This window comes from Mauremys mutica, chromosome 8 (assembly GCF_020497125.1).
Source record: "Mauremys mutica isolate MM-2020 ecotype Southern chromosome 8, ASM2049712v1, whole genome shotgun sequence".
Classification (NCBI taxonomy): domain Eukaryota; kingdom Metazoa; phylum Chordata; order Testudines; family Geoemydidae; genus Mauremys; species Mauremys mutica.
The window spans coordinates 102,794,749-102,819,187 of NC_059079.1; positions in this window are offsets into that span (position 1 = coordinate 102,794,749).

The window sequence follows — 24,439 nt, forward strand, 5'->3', positions numbered from 1 at the left end:
GCCCAAGCACCATGAGCCCGGGTCAGCTGGCACGGGCCAGCCGTGGGTGTTTGGTTAAGGTGCCAGAGCCCAAAGGGAAGGAGGTCCCTACTCGCTGACTGCAGCTGCAAGGTGCAGGGGCCGTGGTGCTTGCTGATTAAAGTGACTGTGGTTGATAAAGCTGCGCGTGTTACCAACAGCAGTGCTGCAGGGATGGCTGGGTGATTCCTCCCTCCCCAGAGCCTGTGGAAGGGGTCTCTACTACCAGGTAAGGGACAGGGCGAGGAAGCAAATATCAGCAAGGAGAGGTACCACTACAAATCACTTGTGTAGCATGTGTGGACATTCCGATGCCAAAATCCTCTAGGGTAGGCCAGGCTCGAGGGCTGCTAAGGGTGCAGAATCACCCAAATCTGTCTGTCTCTCAGCCACCATGCCAGTCTGAGCAGGGTGATTACAAAAACAGCAGGCAATCTAGCCTGCGCGAGGGTATGTTAACAAGCAATTAGCTACATGAAAAAAAAAAAGTGTCACCACCAGTGTTTTGTTTTTAATCTTCCAAACTTGTCAGGGAATAGATCAGTCAGGGCGACAGTGCGGGAAATGAAGGCTTGCGCTGCCTGATAGGCACACACTCGTTTTAAGTGGCAACGCATCTCTCTTCCTGGCATCAGAAGCAGATGGGAATCTGGCACCAGTCGTTGATCCATTGTGAAAGGCGGGTGTTGATTGATTGGGCTTCCTTCGAACATGTTACTACCCAGAGATTAAAAAGCATGCTGCAATGATTTATCAGAATGTGCTGAATTTGGGGGAAGCATGGCTCAGCTACCAAACCACAAAGAGAGAAGGAAACCACCTTTCTTGGGCTTCAAACTGCTTGGCTATTTCGTGCATTTCTAGGTTTACGGTTTTGAAAAACCATAACAGAAACCTACCGCCATCCTACTCCATGGAAGCTGGATCAGGTTACAGACAGGGGATTCCAAAAATGGTTGAGGTTGATATCTATAGGTCTGATTTTCCATTACGCTGCACATTGTGTCGTCATTATACCAGTGTAATGTGCTAACAAAGTGGAAGGGTCTACACCAGGGGTAGGCAACCTATGGCATGTGTGCCAAAGGCTGCACACGAGCTGATTTTCAGTGGCACTCGCACTGCCTGGGTCCTGGCTACCGGTTTGGGGGGCTCTGCATTTTAATTTAATTTTAAATGAAGCTTCTTAAACATTTTTAAAACCTTATTTACTTTATATACAACAATAGTTTAGTTATATATTATAGACTTATAGAAAGAGACTGTGTAAAAACATTACAATGTATGACTGGCACACGAAACCTTAAATGAGAGTGACTAAATGAAGACTCGGCACACCACTTCTGAAAGGTTGCCGACCCCTGGTCTACATCCACCTTGCACTGGTGTCAACAGTTATACAAGATGCAGAGCAATGGATGATCTGGCCCATATGCATATAAGAGGAAGGTCTTAGATAAATATGGCCTGTGCCATGCTAAGAGTTTGTCTGGCACACTAGCATCAAGATACTCCCAATTTTAGCAGACGGTTGATCGGATAGTAATTACATACCTTGCAGCTATGTAGCAGGAAGCAGCATGCTCCTCAGACACTATGGTGGTGGGCACCATAAGCACCTAAGCTGTTCCATCTTGTTTCTTGGCATGGGACAAGACCATATTTATTTTACCTTCCTTTATGATTATAGCAATGATAGCCACAAGCAGCAGGGCAGGGGAGCACAGACACATGGGCTGGAGGGCAGCTGCCACTCCAAAGAAGAGTTCTACCCCCACCCCCAGCTAAGATAGCATGAAACATCCAAGAGGTCTTCAGCTGACAGCAGGAAGAGAACCCACTGCACATGAACACATTTGCAGCATCTACCACCAATATTGACAGAATAGTTAAGGGGGTAAAACAGAGCACTACTAAAATGCATAATCTTGAGTGCTTAAAATTAAATAAAAATGGATGCAGTGAGTAGGGAAGTGCCTAGGAAGTTGCCCTACCACATTAATAAATTCTTTGTCATCCCATCTGCCTTCCCAAATGTTGAGTCCTGCAGACGGCCCTGGAGCCTAGATAACTGGAAGCTGGACTGCAGCCAACTCTGCACATGTAAAGGCACATTCAGCCTACGATGTTTTCTGGCATTGGATTTGAGCGTCTTTCAAACAAATAAAGACGCTGAAGGGGCATTATAATGACTCTGAATATTAGTCACACTCCCATTAGCGTTTGATTTTTTTCCTTTGGTAGAGTGAAGCCAAACTCACGAGAGATCTGGAAGGGATCAGATCTGCTCAAGGGTAGAGAAGAGACAGCTGGGAATACCTCTGGAAAAATGTGAAAAACAGAGCATGTGTTGGGAGCAGCGGCTCTCCCTCATTATTCCATGGAAATACAAGGTCTCTGATCCCTCCAAAGAGATTTCGCATCTCTGAGACAATGACCATCTGTCGTGCAACATGGGGAGCTCATTATTTAAATTGAGACTCTATTCCCTGCTGCCATTTTCTCTCACATTCTGCTGTAATAGAATGCCTCACATATCCCATCATCCCTGGCCAAAAACAGTGTGATATGGTGCCTTGCCTTAGCTCATAAGGTTTTTTTGAATTCTCTTTTCCTACAAGGTGCCATTGCTTAAGACTTGATTAAAATACGACAATTTCCGGTCATTCTAATAACCAATCAAGTGCAAGGTGGAAACCAGCATCTTAGCAGGACCGGTGCCTTAATTTGTGTACCTGTAAAGGTGCCTGCTGTGTCCCTTAGACTGAGACCCAAGTGTTTCCAAGCAGGGCCAGTGGTGAGCAAGAGGCAACATGAAGACTCACCTTCAGTTCCTGACACCTGGGCTTAGCAGGGGCTCAGCGTGCATGTCCTAAAGGCATGAGTTACTCTGCTTGTATTTTTATAGCTGCCGAATGCCTCCAAACAGATTGCTCTGCACTACCAGAGTAGCCACCAGAAACCGTCCTCATCAGAACATTCCAATCCCATATCCCCATTTCTATAGTGCCATCTTCTCCAGCAGGGAGCACGCCAGCGGAGATGGATCAAATGCCGGGTAGCCCCCCTAGTCACTGGTGACTTCCTGCCATGCTGGCGGGCTTGTTACATTTTTTAAACAAGCCAAAACTCATTACTAATTGCACTGATAAATCCGCTGCTCAAAACAACAGGATGTTTTTAAGGTCATTCAGTGAGTTAGCTGGGGGAGGGGAGACTGGATGGGAGAGCACCCACCTGGGAACACGGACCCAGTACCCCTGTTCCAGTCACTCTTGTATTGTTAATCCCCCCCCAGAGGATTGGGAATAAGAAACGGTGTCTGTAACCAGAGGAGGGGTTAGATTCTAATGGTTCGAGTGTTCAGCTGGGACTCAGGAGAACTGGGGTTCAGTTCTCTGATCTCCGCCAGACTCTCTGTGTGACTTTGGGCAAGTCACTTAAGCCCTGATCCACTAAGGCATCTAAGCCTGGGGTTTTGGTGCTTAAGTCCCAGGTTTAGGCTCCACTGCAATTCACAAAACTCCTGCTGAACGCTGCTGGCACCTAAGTTTTCAGGGTAAAATTTCCCATGGTGCCTAAGTTTCTGCTTCTGCGCACGCGCACTGCTGCTCTGCTCTAGGGGTCCGGAAGCCTATCTCCTGCCTAAGCCCCAGACCGAGCCATGAACTGGGGGAAAGATAAGCAGACAAATGCCTACCTGGCAGGCATGTCCACAAGCTGCCTACCAGATTGGGTCCCAGGCAAAAGTTGGCTGGTGGTGACACCACCTAGTTTATAACTTTCAGCCCAGAGGTTAGAGCGTCAGCTGGGATTTGGGCAGAGGGGTGGAACAATTTGTATAGTGGGGATGGCTGATGATGAAAACCACAGAAACCAGGTATTTGGTGTTTGTTATTACTACTTCAACCCCCACTTCTAGCACCACTGGATGTGGGAGTGCTAGGTTCACTTCCCTCCTCTTCTGGAGAAAGATTTGAATAGGGGTCGCCCACCTCTCGGGATAGTGCTCTAACCACCCGGCTACGGGATATTCTGATGTGGTGCTTTCTCAGTCTCCCCTGTTGAAGCTGTTCTGCTGTGGATAAATAATAAGAGAGTGATTGGACCAAGGTGACTGGGCCCTGGGTCTCCCGCTTCCTGGCCTGACTATACCACTGTGGATAAATACTGACAGTCATTGTGGGAGAGAGAGAACACAACTCTGTAATCCAGTGGTTAGGACACCCCCCTGGGAAGTGGGAGGTTCTGGGTCCAGTCCCTTTGTGGGTCCAGGTCTTAGTCTCTTTGTTCCAGATCCAGAAAGATATTTAGGCTTCTAACTTCCGTTAATTCCTTTCTGGATCTGGGCCTCAGTTCCCCATCTGTAAAACCGGGAACCTAGTACATCCCTGCTTTCTAGGGGTGTTGTGAGGATAAATACAGGGAAAACTGTGCAACACTCAGATACTACGGTAACGTGTGTGTGTGTGGGGGGGGGTGATACAAACACCTGCCGATACGTCTACACAGAAAAAAAAATCCACAGCATGTCGTAATGGACTACAGTCTACACAAAATGCCCAGCTGAGAGAGTCAAGGATGTCACGGGCATGAAAACACCTCTTCCCTCCCTGCAGGCTGGCAGTGTGGGGATGCTTGTGCCCATCAGGGCCAGAAAACATGGGGCAGTGGGGCTGGCAATCCCACACTTTTCCTAAGCTATAAATTACTTCATAACATACCTCTAACAAAGGGAGTTTTAAAGCCATGCCGCTTCACAACCTTTAGAAAGTGCTCAGAGATCTTGGCCCTCCTGCAGCTCCTTCCTACCGAAGTATTTTACCAAAAAAAAGTAAAAATCTCAAAATGCTGTTTAGTATTTTATATCAATTGCTTCTTATTTTCAGTATAAGGCCCATGTAATACAAACACAGCCAATGGTAAGAATAGGAAGATACTTCATCGAAAGATTATTTTATATTCTACAGACGAAGTGCCAGCCTGTGTTCATTATGGATATTGTCACATCACAAGAGGCGAAAATAGCTAGTGACAACAACAACAACAACACAGCCTGCTGCGTCCGATTGCTTCACACCCTATTTATGTTTTTAAGAAGGGAGTGGGAACCATTGGAATGTTGAAATGGCATCAACTATTCTCTCACTCCAGAACAAGACTGAACAAGCTGAAGAAGTATGTGATCACGCAAGCGCTGAATTCCAAGTGACCCCAAGGCAGGAAATTCTGAGAACAGTGCTGCTCCAGTAGCGATCGTGCCTGACATCTATCAAGCAGAAGCAAAGAAATGTTTGATGAACACGCTAAGGGACTGGACCAACACTGGTAATAAGTGGGAGGGCAGAAGCTTGGCCCAATGTAACAAGCCAGTAGAGCTGTGCCGCTTGAGAATTCATGAAAGAATTCTATTAAATGCCCCTAATCAAGGTGGTTTGGTGGGGGGAATATTCCAATTATGCCTGGAATTCACTTTCTATACAGAGTTTTTCCACACTGCTGACCATTATAGACTGAGATGTCAAAGGAGCCTAGGGGATTTAAGCAGGCAAGAGCAGCCAGCTGTGTGTGCTGTGAATGGTCAATGAGGAACTCTGTCTGGGCTAAGGCCCGCAGTCCTCAATCTGGCAAGGATTCCATTGGAGCAAAGGCAGGAGACCTGACATTTATTTGACTGTTGTTCTGTAAGGGCTAAAATAATGGACCGGAATGACTTGAGCGGGGATTTCCTCCTTGAAACCAAGAGTGGCATGCGGGCGGTCAGACTGTACCCCCTCCATCGGCATGGAAAGTGGTGGGGGTGGATGAGCATCCAGCTTCGCTGCAGTGTTCTGTCCTTCCCTCAGATCCTGTGGTGGGCACTCGGTGGGCCTGGGGATGGCCATGCAGGGAGGACTGTGGAGTAGGCAGGCTGGGGTAAGAAAGCACTAGTGCCCTGAAGACCAGGGCACCAAGGTAATTCCACCCTGTGCTGTTACCTTCCCTTCGGGGGAGAGCGGACTTCCAGAGGCAGCTGCTGCTGCTAGGGTAGGGCACCGGAATGGAGGGAGGACAACAGGAACCCACAGCTGGCGTGGAGGCACAAGGCCTCCTGGCCAAATCCACATCTCCCTCCCCCACGGGAATGATTTGGTAGGAACTCCACAATGGGACCCTCAGAGTTTTCTGACCCCTCCCACAGGTTTTCCCATGGGACAAAAGGATTTGAAGCCCCAGCCAATGGGAGTTTCCCACAAACTTTCAGTGGGCTTTGCCTCGGGCCCCTGCCCTGTGCCTTTACAGCAGGCTAGGGAAGGATGGCAAATGTGGCTGCCCTCAGACTGATGAAATCTGGCTGTTGGCAGGGTCTGTTTCACCTGTTGCTAGTGAAAAGGAAGCCACACACAGTTCATTACCACGAACTGCTGGGAAAACGACAATGTTTGATTAATTTGCCATGCATCCGAATATTCGTTTGATCTCTCGGACATGAAACGGTTCAAAAAACAGACCCTTCCTGCCTTAGTCTTAAAGGAAAATGCAAAATCCTGTTTGTAAGGGAGGGAAAAAAAGATAATTGTCAAGCTGCCACCAGCATTTCACAAGGAATATATTAAATAATTGCATTTGCATAATTCATCTCTGGAGCTGCTTTATAAGCCTCTGTTTCTGTGCACAACTGTTTACGCATTACAAAAGGGGCATAACTCAGTTAGCTGAGACATCAGAATTGCAAAGGAAAAATTGTATCCCAGCAAAGCTGGCAGGAAGCAACCAGTATAATCCATCTGTGGTACCTCTAGGGCACCCTGTGACCTTAGTATATCCCAGTCTTTAATGTCATCCCCTCCACAACACCACTCAAAGGCAGGACAGTGCTATTGTGCCCATTGCACAGAGGAGGAACTGAGGCACAGAGTGGCTAAGGGACTTACCACGTTCATACCAGAAGTTTGGGGCAGAGCAGGGAATTGAACATGGGTTTCTCAGTTTTTAGGCTGGTACCCTAACTACTGGAACATCCTTCCCATACGACTGGGAGAGATCTGTTTTCAGAGTAAAATACAGGCCAGCCTGCACTACCTTTACCCACACTGTGTGCTACCTTCCCCCTAGCGGGCTGCTGGTAGGCACGGTGCTACCCAAGGTAAGTAAGGGTATCGCAGTCTGATCCTAAATACGCAGACATACTAGAAATGAGTCTCAATGGCCCAAATTTCTCCATGTAAGTGAAATTCTCACACAGGGTCTAGCTGAAACTCAGGGGCCTCCTGCAGATTGTGCAACGAGGGGCATGACTTGCATCACCATAGAGCATGCAGAGGAATAGAGTCAGCTAACATGAGGATGTTCCAATAGCCACAGTGGAATCCAATGGTTCTTAGGACAGCTGCAGAGACTAGGCCAGTCGCATGGAAACTCGCTGGGCAGGGCAGACATCTTGTGCCCCAGGGCTTTGCAGCTGCTTTCCCTCAGCACCCTGGCCCTCTTGCCAGCAGCGGCTCTGACATCGACACTCAAGAATGGGGATACATGGTAGGGAGAGGGAACTTCCAGCAGTTAATGCTGACTAGGCAGCTTAGATAGGTGCTCTATAAAAGCCTCTTTGGTATCCAGACATGGACACCATCTCCTGCAAAAGAAATTCCAGTGGGAAATAGAATGTAGGGAGAGGCACCAGTTCTTCTGGCTCCACCCTCAGAGGACAGAGTCCAGAGAGTGAAGGCAGCTGGACTTCCAAGGGATCAGAGAACTGCATGGCATGGAACCAGAGCTGAGGGGAGCACATGGGCCAATGTTTCCATTCAGCTCCCATTAGTTCTCGCTTTCTTCCACTTGACGTTTGCGGAGTTACATTTGTAGACATAGTGGTTTCAGTCTCACAGCCAGCATCCAAGATGCCAAATTGCTAGTTAAATGAGAATTCAAAAGAAGATTTTTAAAATACCATGAATACCATTTGGACATATGCCTACAGGCTATTTATTTTTAAATGAGATGTCACATGTAATTTAGAGGCTAGACTATGTATTTTTTTCACTTTTATTTGCACTGCTGTAGACAGCTCTGTATCAGCTCACGCCTTCATTCGAGGCGATAAATTAAAATGGCACCATTTTTCTGAATTAAAGTCCAAATATTTGACATGTCAATACCACCTACCTGAACAAAGCGCCACAGATTCCTAGAGCAGGTGTCTAATTTGCATGTTATTACCAACAAGAAAGATTAATGCTTTACTAAATAAATACATCCTTTACTATGCTGAAATAGTGACAAAAACAGGGCTTTGTATACTCCCAAAATTGCAAAGAACAACAAAATGCCATGAGTTCATTTTGTCCATTCTTCTATTATTCTTCAACTGATCCGTCTTCATAAAATAAGACTCCTATAGTTTGTTTGGGGTTTTTTTGGGGGGGAGGGGGGAAAAGAGGGGTTTTAAAAGTGGCAAATAACTTTTGGTGTAAATGAACCAAATGTGCATCCTACGGGATAAATATGCTCGAGTTGGGTAAATCCCAGTTTGGATACAATGAGAAACAGATTCGACACTTTAGCCAGAAGTTGAAATAAAGTTGAAGTTCGTAGATCTCAAGGCCAGAAGGCTCCATTATGATAACTAGTTGGACCTTCTACATACAGGCCATAGAATTTACCCATTGATTCCTGAAGTTGAAGGAGAGGGCCCTCTTTTAAGCTTCCCTGCAGCTCCCTCTGGCCCTGATTCAGCAAAGCATTGAAGCATGTGCTCCAGATCCATCCATGGACATGTGACATAGGCACGTACTTAAGTGCTCTGCTGAATTGGGGCCTATAGCCCAAGAGTATTCTCTAAAGAAGAGACAGAGAGCAAGGCCCCCAATTCAGTAAGGCACTTAAGCATGTGCTTAAGCTTAAGAGTTAAGCATGTGCCTAAGTGCTTTGCTAAATCTGGGCCTAAATGAGGAAGGTTGCCCAGCGTGGTCCAGCTGGCTGCTGAATAGGCTCTCTGGGTGGAGAAGCTGGACAGACATCCTTTTGCTGGTGTACTGCTGCAGAAGGCATGGAGTGCTTCTTGCTTACTTCAGAGCTAGTCAGATTAACATTCCCTAGTGCCAATACGTTTCCTTGACACTGTAGCATAAGCTTTTAAACCATCCGAGAATCATATTTTGACGTAACTTGTCTCAGGACAACACCATGAGTTCTGTTATAAGTAAACCACAAAGTGGTTTATAATAGAGGATAACCTACAATAATAGAAAAGCTGTTTTCATACATACAGCAAGTGTAAATCAATTATTGCTTTGAACAAACGATGATTGGATTTTTAAAATTACCTAGTTCTAAGCATACAAAGAGAAACAATCAAATTAGTCAAAGCACGTGTTTCTCCCATTTTCTAATACACTAAGGTACCTCACAGACCACGCTACAGAATAACTATGGTTATGTGAACTAAGGGGGTTATTTCAAATGATTACATATGAATCAGAGGATTAATCTTGGTTTTCAGAATTGATTAGTACGTTTAGACTGTGGCATTTTGATCTATCTATTGATCAGCATTTTTTTTAAAAATGTGCTGCAAACTGCTGTGCTATTCAAAGCACTATCATTTTTCATCTTCACCAGCCCAATTAATAAGGCAGCAAGATTCCTTTGGGCATTAGCAACTTCCCGAGTGTTAATATCATATTAAATATCAAATCAGCACCACTTTAACTTGAATCAGTGCAATTAAAGCAATGCTGGGTGAAAAATTCCTAGCAAATGATTTGAGAAATGCTGCCTCTTTCTGTTCATGATCATAAAAGCTTATGATTTCCTCAGAAGTCTTCGTTATTCACAATGATTCACTAAAGAATTTCTACAAACAATTTGTGGTCTATGTGTTTAGACTTTGCTTTCAGGAAATAGTCTCCAATAGCCACTTCAAATTCATTGGTCCCAGACCCTCAGCTAGTGTAAATCAGCATAGTTTTATTAAAGTTATTAGATTACACTGGCTGCCTGGGCCCCAAAGGGCCATTTTGTCAGCTGGGGAGTGAGCGTAGAGAAGCTCCAACCATGTCTGCTTTCCTCCAACCTTGCTCGCTTCACAAGGAGCTGGGATGGGGTGTAGGAGCCACCACATGGCTAAGGGAATCCTCACGCCAGGGTTAAGACTGCTTTGCTCTGGTGGAGCGGCCCAGAGCAGCCTTAGCAAAGCCCAGGAAGTGGTCTAACAGTTTATATTCATTACCAGTGCAAGTGCGCCCATGTAAGGCTTTGGGTAACACGAAATGGCAAGACACAAACTCTTCACCACTACCAGAAGGATGCACCCTTAACCCAGTCAGACTTTAGCCTTAAGGTATTGGGACAAACGACACAAAGTGCCTCCCTGAACCCTCTGAAAGGGATCACTAACTCTGGGCCACAGTGCTGAATATTTTTGCCCCAATTTCTTTATTGTATCAAGACAGCCCTGGCAGTCCAAACAATTTCCCCATGTAATGGAAATGGCAACCAAATGGATGCAAGAATTCTAAGAGAGCAAACTTAACTCCATGCCGATTCTCAATCTTTTGCCCCAGTTCCTTTCCATTGTATGCTAGAAACCCCCTGCACCTTACTTAACAAAGGAGAACACCTGATTTCATACTATAGATTTGCCATGCTTTAATTAACTGTGGTGCATCTGCTGCTGTAATTAACTAGTGATCAATAACCAGAAAGCTATTTTAAGATCAAGGAAAGGTGAAATGAAATATCTAATGCATATTTAATCAGACTAGCAATTACTCTATCATTAGCCCTTGTGTTCCAATGGCTCTGGTAGTCCGTGTTACAGGTCATCAATAGATTAGTGATGAGATGAGTTAACAGGTACTCTCTGGGTCAAGGACTGTTTTCTTTACTATGCATTTGTTCAGTCCCAAACACAATGGGGACCTGATCTTGGATTAAGCCCCATCACTCCTCTATAATTGAATCACTCTTCAATTATTGTAACTTATTGCAGAGAACTATATTGTACCTTACAGGCACTTGTCAAAGACATACCGACAAAAGCACATTGGGAATGATACTGGTCTCAACTGCACCAGTATAAATTCAGAATATTTCCACTGACTTCAGCAGAGTTGCTTTGCATTTGCATTGGTAACTGAGATAAGATAAGATCTGGCTCTAGGGTGACCAGATAGCAAGTATGAAAAATCGGGACAAGGGGTGGGAGGTAATAGATGCCTATATAAGAAAAAGCCCTGAATATCAGGACTGCCCCTATAAAATCGAGACATTTGGTCACCCTATCTGGCTCAGTTTGAATAAGAGTATTTAAAAAGACACTTGCTCTCAATCTGCAAAGCAGTATACACTTATAAATGCAGAAATCATTAGAACTAGGCCTCTGTTCCTCACTTTTGATGAAACTAAAGAACACTCATGTTTCCCCAGACACATGAAAAGCTGAATGTTTAGTATGCTTGCTTTTGTCCTGCAGTATGTCTGCTATATTGAAATACTACCATTTTACAGCAAATGCACCATATAGAGTCTGAACCATTGCATTACCATTCATTTGTGTTGGCCGAAGGAGCTCTGGTGAAAATGAAAGCGACGTGAAATCCCCACTTAACAATAGGCAATTACCCCAGAGCTTGGCAGGATGGCTGAAGATACGAACAGGTTTCACAGCGACCCTGATGTAGCAGTTCGGGGTGAAGTTTCATGCCAAGAGAACAGTTTGTAAAGTGAAATGAGGAGTTTTGGGGAAGCAAGAGGACCTGCCTCATTTGGGATTTAATGCCAAACTCTTTTTTGGATTTTATAGGCAGGGAGTATCCACTTCATTTCTTCAAGTCTCTGTGTCCCACACTTCCTCATATCCACTCACGAACACTGCTTAATCAGCTCACCAGTGCCAATTAAAATCTCGGGGCCAGATCCTCAAATCGGCAATGTTCCACTGACTCCTGCTTAACAGAGCCAAGCCTGTTTACACCAGCTGAGATCTGGCCTAATGGAGCTACACTCACTGCTCAAATTATGATGGGGGAAAAGGTAGAGGAGAGGCCCTGGATGTCAAGTGGCTTCCTTTAATTTACAAGTAGTGGGACGTAAGGGGTCCATCAGACAGAAGTTAGGTAGCTCCTAAAAGTAGTCAGGGGCCCTGCCCTCTCCAAGACCCCCTGTAATTTGGGTGTAGCCCAAGGCCCTGTGTGCTTCAGCAGCCATGGTGGGAACTACACATTGTAGGGTGGAGACTACAAACGCGTTGCATGTTGGGAGAACTGCTCCCCAGTAGCAAGTTTTAGCATGGAATCTGGGAGTCTGAGGTAAGCTGAAAGGAGGCTGCTGGACTGCAATCCTGGTCTAATGTTTCCTCACAGAATAAAACTTTGTCCCTGGTGGTTTCTCTGTGTGGGCCTGGTCTGAGGTGAATACACGCAGCACCCAATGCAGAGTGCATTAAGGAAGCTCAGGCAGGGGCGGCTCTAGACATTTCGCCGCCCCAAGCATAGCGGCACGCCGCAGGGGGCGCTCTTCCGGTCGCCCATCCCGCGGCTCCGGTGGACCTCCCGCAGGCGTGCCTGCGGAGGGTCCGCTGGTCCCGCGGCTCCACTGAAGCCGTGGGCCAGTGGACCCTCCACAGGCACGCCTGCGGGAGGTCCACCAGAGCCCTGCCTGCTGCCCTCCCGGCGACTGGCAGAGCGCCCCCCTGCGGCATGCCGCCCCAAGCACGCGCTTGGCATGCTGGGGCCTGGAGCCGCCCCTGAGCTCAGGACTAGTCCCCCAAAGCTGTGGGAAAAGCCACCAGGCGGATTTACCCAATCCCAGACTGGGATGGTGAACAGGAGGGGGCATTACACAAGCACTGGTTACACTGGGGTAAAACCAGTTTAAGTCGTTTCAGAATCAAGCCCACAGATCCCCTTTCCAGCTATGTGTCAACCGTTTCTGGTTTGCAAAAACATGCAGCAGTTTAATAAATCAAAATTCAGCTGCAATCTTAGTGTGAAAAGGAAACTGACATTTCTGCTGCCTGCTGGCAAAGTCTTCTCTGACTTGGAATTTAGCACATGAACTTCCCCACACAAAACTCTCTTTCTGCCTCAGTGAACTATTTATAGGGGGAAGCCAAGGAGATTCCAGACCTGAATTATCAGTTCCCTGGTTCTAGACATTCAGTAACTCACCAGCTCCAGGGACTGTATTTCCCTCTCTCTCTATTTTCTGTGATTGCATTATAATATGTTAACTATATAATTAAATGCTATTTACCTTGATCTGCAGCTCTGGGAATTTGGAAGTTTCCTCCAGTATTTTCCATGAGGTAAATCAGGAGCAAGTCCATCAGGAGAAGGATCAGTCCCAGTGGGTGGCTAGCCACAATACACCCTCTTCTCAGGCAGCTGACAAATTATCCATGTTTTTCTCACATGCACCTTCCTGGTAAGGACTTGCACTGTTTCAGAGACCACAAACCAAAGGCCACTCACTATTCCTGGGCTGACTAGTTAATTATTCAGAATGCACCTGTGTGCATGAAGGAACAGCCAGCCCAGGGAGCAAGAATAGCACTGATTACAAATAACATGAAAACAATTTTTCATGTTTGGTAAGTCTATAAAAGTAATTAACTCGTTAACCTCACTCCCAGCTACTTGCTCGTGCTAGGAGGATCAGCTTGCATTTCAGTGTCACTGAAGGACACTCTAATAACATCATCAGGAGATCAATGAGCTCTAACCAAATTAATTAACCCCAGAATGCCAGTGGAATGATAAAAGGATGTGTATCAGGAGGATTCCTGGAGTGAAACACAGAGTTCACTACAGCAGCCTTCCTCCAACAAAGCTTATACGACAGCACCAAACTTTCTTGACACTGAGGATTTGCCCTGATTTCAGCCAGTGACACCAGTGCAAACAGAGAGCAGTTTTGCTCATCTACATTATTTGCATTGATGGAAACAAGCTGCACTGGTGCAAATTATGGCTTATGGTGCTTTTGCCCTGCCTGCACTGGAGGTTATACCAATGCAGCTGTACCTATGGCCGCCAGGGCCATAAATTGAGGCCAATTCCCCAGTGTACACATGGCTTAAATTTATTAGAACTAAAAAGTCATGTGGGTCAATAAATGCCAACCTAGCAAGACTGTGAGGGATGGAAGAGAAGAGTTTGTACCAAAAAACCCCAAAACAAAACCAAGGGACTCCAAATCAATGTGAAATAGGAAATGCTTGTCTCTCTATATGTATATCATTACCACCACCAATAGGATAGAGAGAACATGGGATGTATCTCAAGGGTTACAAGCTCAAAGGTGGCCTCTATATATTTATGTCTGATTGCACACTGTGCTTAGGTTTTACCCTTTTCTCCACCTAGGATATCTGAAATCTCCTTCCGAGTCTCCACTCCTTTGCACATGTCGGGAGGAAACCTTCAGAAAGCCCACTCTTCCAAATGCAGTAGCAGGAGCGTAACGAATGCATTTTAACTAGAGCTGGGCCCAAGCTGCGATCCGAGCTTTGGACACTTAGTGCTGTTCAGATCCAAACTGAATTCTCTTAATTCATTTAATCTAGGTAAGGCCAAGCCAATCACTAAAGATCCCTTATGTGAGTCCATGTCTGGTCCTCACCCAACTTCTCCCTGGCTATTGAGCAGGGAACCCAAAGCTAGGGCAAGGTTGGGATGGATTTTGTGCTACCACCTATAGCAGTTTTCTTCTAATGTTTTTGGAAGCATTCTCCTTTCACTGGTTTGCCCATTGAAGGCAGCTGCTCATTTGTCTGCTTCCACCCCGTGGTGTGCCAAACCACTACAAAAACCAAAATGTAACTTTAAAGAGAATTGTTTTTGGTGAGCACCACTGGGATCCCTGCATTTGTGTCTCAAATCCCTGGCACATCCCTCTTGGCACCGTCTCAGGGCACTGACCACGCTCAGCTGGCTGATTCTTGGCACCATCCACCTTCACAGCTCCAGTCCCATCACAATAGTCATTAGCAGCACTTTGTGCTGCTTCGCACCATCTGTTGTGGATTAACCTTTTTTAAAGGCTCCGCCTTTGTTGGAATGGTGGGATTATGGTACCACTTCAGAGGATGGGCTCTTTTCTTTCCCAGCGCCACCGTATTTCAGAGCAGCAGCCGGCTCCCCTGCTCGCTGGATCCAGCCCCAAGAGAAGCAGATACCTACGCCTGCTTGTTAGAATTGTGCAAAGAAACAAAACTCATGGCTGGCCAAATATTGATATGTTGGTGACTTCACTTAACAGGCAGCGGGTTAGCCTGGTGGATAGCGAAAGGGAGTTCAGACAGATTAATAAACCTCACAACGCTCCTTATGATGTAGGTATTGCACCAGTGTCCCAGTGAGGCCAGTGGGACAAAGGGCTGGGAATGCCGTGTTTGGGGGAGGACTTCCTGTGCCCTAGTGCTAATAGAGGGCAGCATCATGACCGTGGAACAATTTGTGCTCCCGGAGATACCTAGGGAGTGCACAGAGCAGCAGTCCAAGGTTGTCTGCTCCCCACTATGCCCTCCCATGCCAGTCCTTGCTGCTGCATACTGAGTTAGGGTCATTACCCAGTCACTCTGCTACCCACTTACAGTCAAGCTCCTCTCGGGCACTCTCCAGCCCTAGAAACCAAATTATGAGGCATTGGGGAGGAAGAACCTTCTGACACACTCTCCGCTGTAGGGCACCTGCACAAGGCCATCCATGATTTAGCCCTGAGTGATCTTCCCCGAGGTAACACAGCAAACGAGGGGCAGAACTGAGGACAGAATCAGGAATTCCATGCTCTAATCCCAAGAAAATGCTCACTCTTGACTAATCTAAGCAGAGACCCGGTGATCACGGAGGGCAGTATGGTTCTACCTCCGGGGCCAGATTGCCAAGTGCCGAACACCAGAGCCAGAGCTAGATTTTCAAAAGACCATGGTGCCCATATAGCCACTTAAATAAACGAGCCAGATTGTCAAGGAGTGGTTGGCCCTAAGTCATTCCCATCCCAACTCCCAGGGCCAGCATTTCACAAGAGTGCAGCAGCCAATGTAGCGAACTCTTTTGAAAATCTGTCCCCAAAACAACATTGTCATCAGTTCCTGCCTTGTCTTCAAACAAAAAGAAAATGGAAAGTTTCAGTATAATTAGTTCACATGAATGTGCTCTCACTCCAGCTTCACTCAGCTGACGTCAGTGGGGAGTTATTCCTGATTTGCACCAGTGTAACTGAGCACAGAGTCAAACCCATTGTGTCTTCACTGCAGAGCTAACTCAGGCAATCAGCACTCAGGCTGGCCAAGCCTGGGTCTGAGTAGCCAGGCTCCAAAGTCCTACCTGAGTTACTGTGTCCTCACTGATGTGGCACTCACCTGCATCGCTAGGACTACTGGGGGCACATCCCATGGTTCTCTGTGCTACAGTAAGCTGAGCTGCTCTCTGATTCTTTCTCAGAACTTGTCTGTCCTTCTGGAACCGTAGGAAGGCACTGGAGAGCTATCAGCACTCGGCGTTAGCCAGCATCCTCATTGCAAAGTGAGTGAGTTACCAGCCCGAGTGAAAGTGGCAGCTGAGCTGTAGCCTATACCCTCAGCTGGGCTAGCTAGCCTGACTTGAAAGTACCACTAAACTCTTGTGAGAGACTTGAGTGTGTGGGCAGTAGCCAGGTGAGGAGCAATATCCATGTAAGCGACCGGGTTAACTCTGCAGTGAAGACAGACCCTTACATTTCATGAAGAGTCAGTATTAAGTTTCTTTGGAAAGAGAATTCAAGCATGCCCTTGCCATGGGTGTGGTTGTGTGGTTTTAATCCAAAACCTGCCCTGCGTGTTCCAGTCTTCATAAAATAATTGCAAACACCACTCAGAGCACGGTGCCCCTTTTTTCCTTCCTGCGCATTGTGCTCTCTGGTGTCTCGCTGACTCTAATGCAAGATGCCACAGGAAAGGACACAAACTTGACACTTATCCCTGAACAGAGCCAGCCCTCCCCTGTCATTAACTTTGCTCTCACTCTCTCTCTAAAGCGCTAACCTCATTTGCCTGGTAAGAAAATCCAAGTTAATCCTAGTGTATACAGGTCATTCAGCTCCTCTTTTTTGTGACAGCTGGTGTATTACAATGAACTGTTGCATTCAGAGTCATTCAATAAAATAAAATCCTTATCCATTTTCTTGCTGTACTCCAGCTGAGTTGTATCTAATTGATAAAAGGAAGAAGAGAAGAACATTAATGACTATTGATTTAAACAAATGTGCTCACTTTATCAGATGGCAGCTATAAATGGCTCCCTACACAGACACCGCTGTCCTCACATTGAGTAAGTGGCTGCCTACAAGTCAGAAGGCTTAAGTCGAGGCTAAGCAGAAACGCTGATGCATGGGAATTTTTCACTCTTGTAGTCATAATAAAAATGTGGCTCGTCAACATGACCAAGAATTGACTCTTTCTGGCCAATGTCTATCTTGAGTGTGTGTTTTCAGAGGCTGCCAGATATTTAAGAATGAAAGGGACAGATTGTTTTCCCCAGGTCCATGTGCACAGAAGACCCCCATGGCTGGAACTGGGTAGAAGTCACCTGGATCTATGGTATCAACTCACTCTAGACCCTGTGGAGCTCCACAGTAGGTGCGGGGTCAGGAAGGACATACATCATCCCTCTCCCCTGGGGAACCTGCTCAGAAACTGCACCCTGCAGCCCCTTTGTGCTGTGGAAGCCTCTTTTAGAGGATAGATTGCCTGCATCAGACTCATACAAAGCACAGCTCCACCTAAAGAAGGAACGCAGAACCAGACCACAACTGGAGCGTGTCTCCCGAAGAGGAGGGTAAAAGAGAAGAGGGTTATGGAGACGTATTAGTTGTAATGTGGAGAGCACTCTCCAGTCCGATGTGTATTATGTATGGGGAGGGGAAAGATGGGAGAGTGTCAGGGAGATGCACCAGTTAAAAGGGGAGAAAAGCCCCCAGTTCTCAGGGGCCATGGAGAAAGGTTCTTGAAGGCCTGAAGTACCCTTTCAGCTGGATAGTCTAACATAAGTTATCACTGCAGAGAGCTGAGACAGCTTCCTTCTCCCTCCCAATGCCCAGCCTCCAACCTGTGCTCCCTGCCTCCTCAAACCAATGGTCAATACGTTTTTAGTTACAGCTCCTTTGTTAAGTCCTGTAACAGTTAACATCATGCCATAGAACGGGTGTAGTAATTAACCTCAACCCCAGGGCATTACTAGGGGTAGAAGAAACAATGTTATTGGAGGAAAGGGGTTCTCCAAAACTTAATTGTTGGTGAAACTGGGATCAGGAGGTGGCGGTAAGTCCTGGTGTGAATATTGGTCTAAAGTGGGGAACTGCAGTAAAAATATTGTTTGCAGATAATAACTATTTCCCCAACCACCTCCACTTCTATAAATTGAGAGCTACCAGAACGGCTTTGTTAGTCATTCCTGTGTTCAGCCTGTCAAAGAGCGGGAGCGGGTTGTAGATTGTCAATGACTATGCAGGGCACCCAAGCGGGCACGGCCATCTGCCAGGGAAGCATTTTTTAAAAAGTTAATTTTGGCTTTCCCAGCTAAAATTAGGCATGTGCAGTGATACTTGGTGCAGTGCCTTTGGCAGAGAACGGTGCATTTCACGTGGAACAGGGTGAATCAGCGTGTTGACAACAGCGGCGTAGCTGGTTCTAAATAATTAATGAAATGGCAAAGCTTGTGACACCTTGGAAATGGGTGTTTTATGAGCTGGGTTTTTTCCCCCTCTCACTTTGTTTGGTATAAAATCACATAAATCACTTCATCAGCCAGCAGCCCATCGGCTACCATTTTTTGGCTGATTTCCTCTAGGCAGCAGCTGTACCATTCATCAGCATATACTTTTGCCTGAACCGAGTCCTGTGTTTGCAATTCATTTCCGCAAGGAGCAATGACTGGGGACGACTATAAGACCTTGTCTACACACAAAAGTTGCGCTCTCTCTCTTAGGGTGATTCTGATTTGTTGTTTCTTTGCTTGTTTAACCTGATTAAATAATTTCTTCAGCACTATCTCCCTTTGTTTTCCATCCACATCAAGTTCCATCCTCAGCTATGCACATGGTATATAAATCCTACCACAGTCTGTCCAGCATTCAGTGTAAGTTAGAGCAGCCTCAGGTTCATGGCTGCTCTATAACCTTTGCTCTGCTTCTCATGGCCCCCATAGGGTCTGGGGAAAGGGCAGCATAGAGCCCTTATATCAGATATAATCCAGCTGGGGAGAAGGCTCCCTGCACAAGGTGGTGCTCTCAGGGATCCCTTTCCTCCTAGGTGAATGCATAAAGGAGCAGTCCCTGGGTCCTGGCCTTCGTCTAACTGAGAATCAGGCCCTCAGTGTGGAGCAGTTTTTCAGCTACAAAAGGGCAGGAATTACCTATGGAAACTACCTTCAGTTAGTTAAGTATCCATGGTCACCTCCTCATCCCTGTACTCTAGAGACGTTCAGACCCAAATCTGAACTTTGCAGCCTGGCTTCCTCTCTAGCAGAAAATTCAAAGCAAGTGAACCCTGAAATTATTTCATGTTTTTATAGAAATGTGTTTTTCCATCAGTGAAGAGATTTTACTTCTGTTTGTTTTGCACTTTCTTAATCTCAATCCCCTCTGATCAGGGATGGCTCAGGACAGTATAGGGGCAATCACTGCGAGCTCCATAGCGTATCTAAGCCCCTCCACGTCAGGCCTTGCTCTGAGCATTTAAAATCCATAGTTTACAGAGACTAGGGAAGTTACAGATGTATTCACTAAAACAGAATTTAGAAGGGGACGGCTCAAATTGCCCTTAGCCATGAGCATGATTAATATCACTTAGCCAGTCACTTGTTATTTCATAATTCAGTTCATTTCTGCTTTGGCTCACTGAGCGGTTGTGAAGGGAAGACAATGAATTATTGTTTTTATGGGAACCATGTCTCTGGCATCACACGGCTCCTACAGCAATAGCTGCCAATTTGTCGTCCTGTTGTTTAGGGGCCTGGAAAAGGTTCAGCATTTTATTTCTGCATCAAATAAATAAAAAAGATCAACTCCAAGGAAATTTGTTAAATTTCAGTGAGACGCTTTGATGCATCTCTGGCATAATTCTGTGAAAGTCAAAGGGGGTAAATCAATGATGAATCTGGCCCATTATGTTTAAGAACATAAGAACGGCCATACTGGGTCAGACCAAAGGCCCATCAAGCCCAGTATCCTGTCCTCTGACAGTGGCCGGTGGCAGGTGCCCCAAAGGGAATGAACAGCCAGGTTATCAAGTGGTCCATGCCCTGTCACCCAATCCCAGCTTCTGGCAAACAGAGGCTAGGGACACCATCCCTGCCCATCCTGGCTAATAGCCATTGATGGAATATTTATATTAAGGTCACACCACAGTTAAAGATGTGCACAACTTTCATCATAAACCCCGTACCAACGCCAGGTTCTGTCTTAGGTTTTCTACAAATTCCAAAACTTGGCCCAGCTTTGCCCAAAGATCAGTAAACCCAGTCCATGTTTTAGGTGGGAGGCTTCACTTGCTGTGTGTGCCAGGGGCAGAATGTATAGTCTGAGTTGTGCCAGCTGCAGTGGCTGGGCCTGGGTTCAGTGTGAAAACTGACAAAACTCAACAGCTTGGGCTTAGCATCCCTTTGAGTTGCTGGTACATTTCAGTCTTCAGAGTTGTAGAACCACTTCGTTTGTAGAGTAACTTGCTCACTAGTCAACACTAAGGAGCAATCACATGGGCTGCTGAATTTCCCTTTAAACATTTAAAAACAAGTTCCAGAAATATGAAAAATACCTTCAAATCCCTCACTTTTAGTTTTGTAACTTCAAAAAAAAACTGGGTGTCTATACTCTTTCTATATACAAACTACTTTGATGGTAAGCTGGGGCCTCATAACTAGATTTCAGCCTGGAGTGAATTTTTATAGCTGCCAAATTATTCCCTTCCTCCCCCCGCAAATAGGTGATTAGAATAGAAATCCTGAAATATTCATAACTGTAGCAATGTTAAAAGGCCCTCTAAAAACCATGGCCATGGTAAGCGCACATATTTTAAAGATAAGATCAGGCTTCAATATTTCTGGCCCACACACTTGATTTATGTAGCTGCCCTGGATACTTATTTCTATTGCGTTGCTGAGATATAAGCCACGCATCTTTAAATACCCTGGTTAGAGTGTGATTCAGGCACAATTTATGTTGCCCAAGCATTGAAGCTCCTTCCAGATAAAGCTTGGGTCCTTCTAAAAGCAAAATCCTGCTCCTTGATCACAATGAGGTGATTTACAGGGAGGCAGTGATTGCCAAGACTTTCAAAGCAGCTCTCCTGTCAGGGTGGAAGTGGCTAAATGAAGCATTTTAGAGGCTGAGGCATCAATTATTTTATATTTTAAGAGAGCAAAAAAAAAAAAGTAAAATAATTAACTCTATAGCTACACTTGTGGGTTTTTAAGTTATTAATTCAAATTGGGGGTGGGGGGACATTTAAAATGGATCATTGGCAAATAAATCATTCTATCACTCACCACTGCATGCGGCACCAACCTCAAAATCCTCTTTAAAGGCTTCAGTGGATACTCTTCAGAGATTTAATAAATTCAATGAATCCTACAGTCTTACCATTACCCGCCCAGCTGTCATTCAAGAGCAGCTTAGCTCCCCATTTCCAAGAGCCCCATTTTTGCAGAGTACAATTTTAAATGAAAATGTCCTTATAGGCGATGATAGGAAGGATTTGTTCCAAAAGCAGTTTACATGAAGCCACTAACTGCATATAAAATGGAGGAGCATTTAAATTCCATGCCAGGCCATCGTATTCTGCTCCCAGGCATGTGGGCTAAGGCAGGTTACTAAAAGTTGGGATTCTAAAGTTCTATTCCCAACTCTGTCGTTGAGTTGCACCTGGGGTAAGTCATTTCCCCACTCTCTGTATAGCCATCTGTAAAATGACTATAATCACATTTACCTACCTCAAAGGGATATAAGGAGGGTTGTTTTTATGAAACACTTGGAGTCCCAGAAAAGAGGCAGCACTGGCAGAATAACACATTTATCGGTTTGCTGGCTTTTCCAATTTTTTTTTTAATTCATTATGAGTTGAACAGAAACTGAAATTTTTGAAAACATTTTTTAAAAAATCATTTCCGTTTGGCCCAACGCAAAACATTTCCTCTCGATTCAGAGCCTTTTTAAAAAGTGTTTTTAATTTTTAAAAAATAAAGAAAATGTTGACGGCTGCTCTGTGGTGCCACTTGCGTCAGCTCCAAAGGGTCACAGACCAACCGTGAATTGGACCCAGGAAGACTCGTCAGTGTCTTGGAGGGAAAGGAGGTCTCGGATAAGGCAATAGTGGGAGAGGCAAGTAGAAGCAAAAGGATTTTTCTTCAGTGTAAGGACATTGGGCCAGATCCACAACTCGTGTATTACTGGCATAGCTCTGCTGAGTTCAGTGGAGCTCCACTGATTCCCACCAGCTGAGGATCTGGCTTACAGAGAACAGGAAGAGATTTTTGTAACCATTTCAATGATTCTTGTAAGTGAGCTTCACAAAACACTAAACTAGTGCCCTCCCATGGCACACGATAGCATGCTCTCCCTTAAAACTCTGGAGATTTAAGAGGGTTGTTATACAATAACAACTTGAATGGGAATTGGGTATCCCTCTCACCTTAGTGGCTTTGAAAGTCGCAGCCCTGCTATATTTATATGCCAGCTAAATGAATACATACGGTGACAAGTCTTCATAGGATTAATTAGTACGTACAATGGTGAGTCCCATTGACTCCAATGGGAGCAGACTAAGCATAATGCAAGGCATTTTGTAATTGGGATACCCATTGCTGATACTATGCTGTATGGTGTTAGAGATGTAAAATAACGAAATGAACAGTATACAAGACTGCTAAAGCCCTCCACAGGTAAATATTTTAATAGGGAATGATCCTCACAAGTCATTAACTGATTGTACCAGCAGCTTCCTTTGAAACATATGTGCTCCTAAAAACCGCAAAACTAATCAAGCTCTTAATCGTTAATTGAAACAGCCTTGATATTTGATGTACAAAATGCCCTTTAAATATGAACCTTGGCTCTATTACTACTTTACCCCAATTTCTTGAATCTTCTATGCAAAAAGATGCTAATACATGCTAATAAGATGGAGCCACTAAGAAAGGGCTTTAAAATAGAATGTTTTAATTTTGAAAAATTATGCACCTTCCACAGGCTAACAATTCAGCACAATAGATTTACATTAAGCTTAAGAGGTTTTCAGCATTTTAATTATATTGTTTTAGCAGTGGCTGGAGCTCAAAAATGTGATGGGTCCCACAAGACTTAAGAAAACAATATCAACAGCAAAGAAAAAAAAACCCATTGGTGAAAGAGAGATTGGGATTGTCCCCGAGTGTCTCAGCATGTTAAAGCAATGTCTGGAGGTAGACAGGAGATAGTTCTCCCCACCTCTAAGCTGAAAAGATCCCTCCAGATCCCTACACAAGATTACAGAAAAGCTTAAGAAAAGGCTAACCCAAGGAATCCATTGCAGGTTTTACACTGGCAAATTCAAAGAGCTAATGGAAACTTGCAACCTTTGTTGACATGAATGAGTTGTGAGTCCTCTGCGGCTTTTGGGAGTTGGCCTTTAGCGCTATCCTCGAACTTGAATAGCTAGTTCCTTTAAGGCTGAGTCACGGTAAATTAATTCACAGAGGGGCCAGCCACTTGCATTCACTACCTTCTTAGAAGACTAGTTGTGAGGTCCAGCTGCCCCCTGTGCTCGGCCCCCGGCATGGCTGCTGTTAAATCTTGCCAGTGGTGGAGCATTCTAGGGTTTCTCAGGCGGCATGTGATCCAGACCGCATTGTGTGTCAGGCACGTGAGATCCAAGGTTCACTGAACCCAGCTCAGAGGAAACTGAACCCTGAAACAGCTCATCCGAGGAAGGGGAGATAGTTGGGAGAAGAGGGGGCAGTGAATTGGTACCAGGACCCAGGGAGAGTGTGCGAGACAGATCTGTGTATGTGGAAGGAGTCGGTGGGAGGGGAAATTTGCAAAGGCGTAAGCAAGAGAATGAGGAAGAGAGCAGTGGTGAGAACGGAGCCATATTAATGAAGAGAAGGGAAAACAGGGCTTTTGGCTGTGATGAAAATATGACAGCAGTGAAAGTGTTTAATGCTTCAGCATTTTCTTGTATCAAGAAGAACCCCCAGAGACAACTGCTTCCAAACACGCTAGGTTCTGCAAACTCTGGTTGTATCAGAGTTGCTGGTGCTGCTCAAGTACTGGAATGGATCATCTACAGTGGCGTATCGGACGGGAGTCAGGACCTCACCTCTACACCACCCTCATGACCACAGCTACTTACCCCGCACAGAACAGATTATTTTCTACAGAGCTGGAATTGTAAAACCCTGCTGAGTTGCAGCTCCACCCCAAAACACAATGA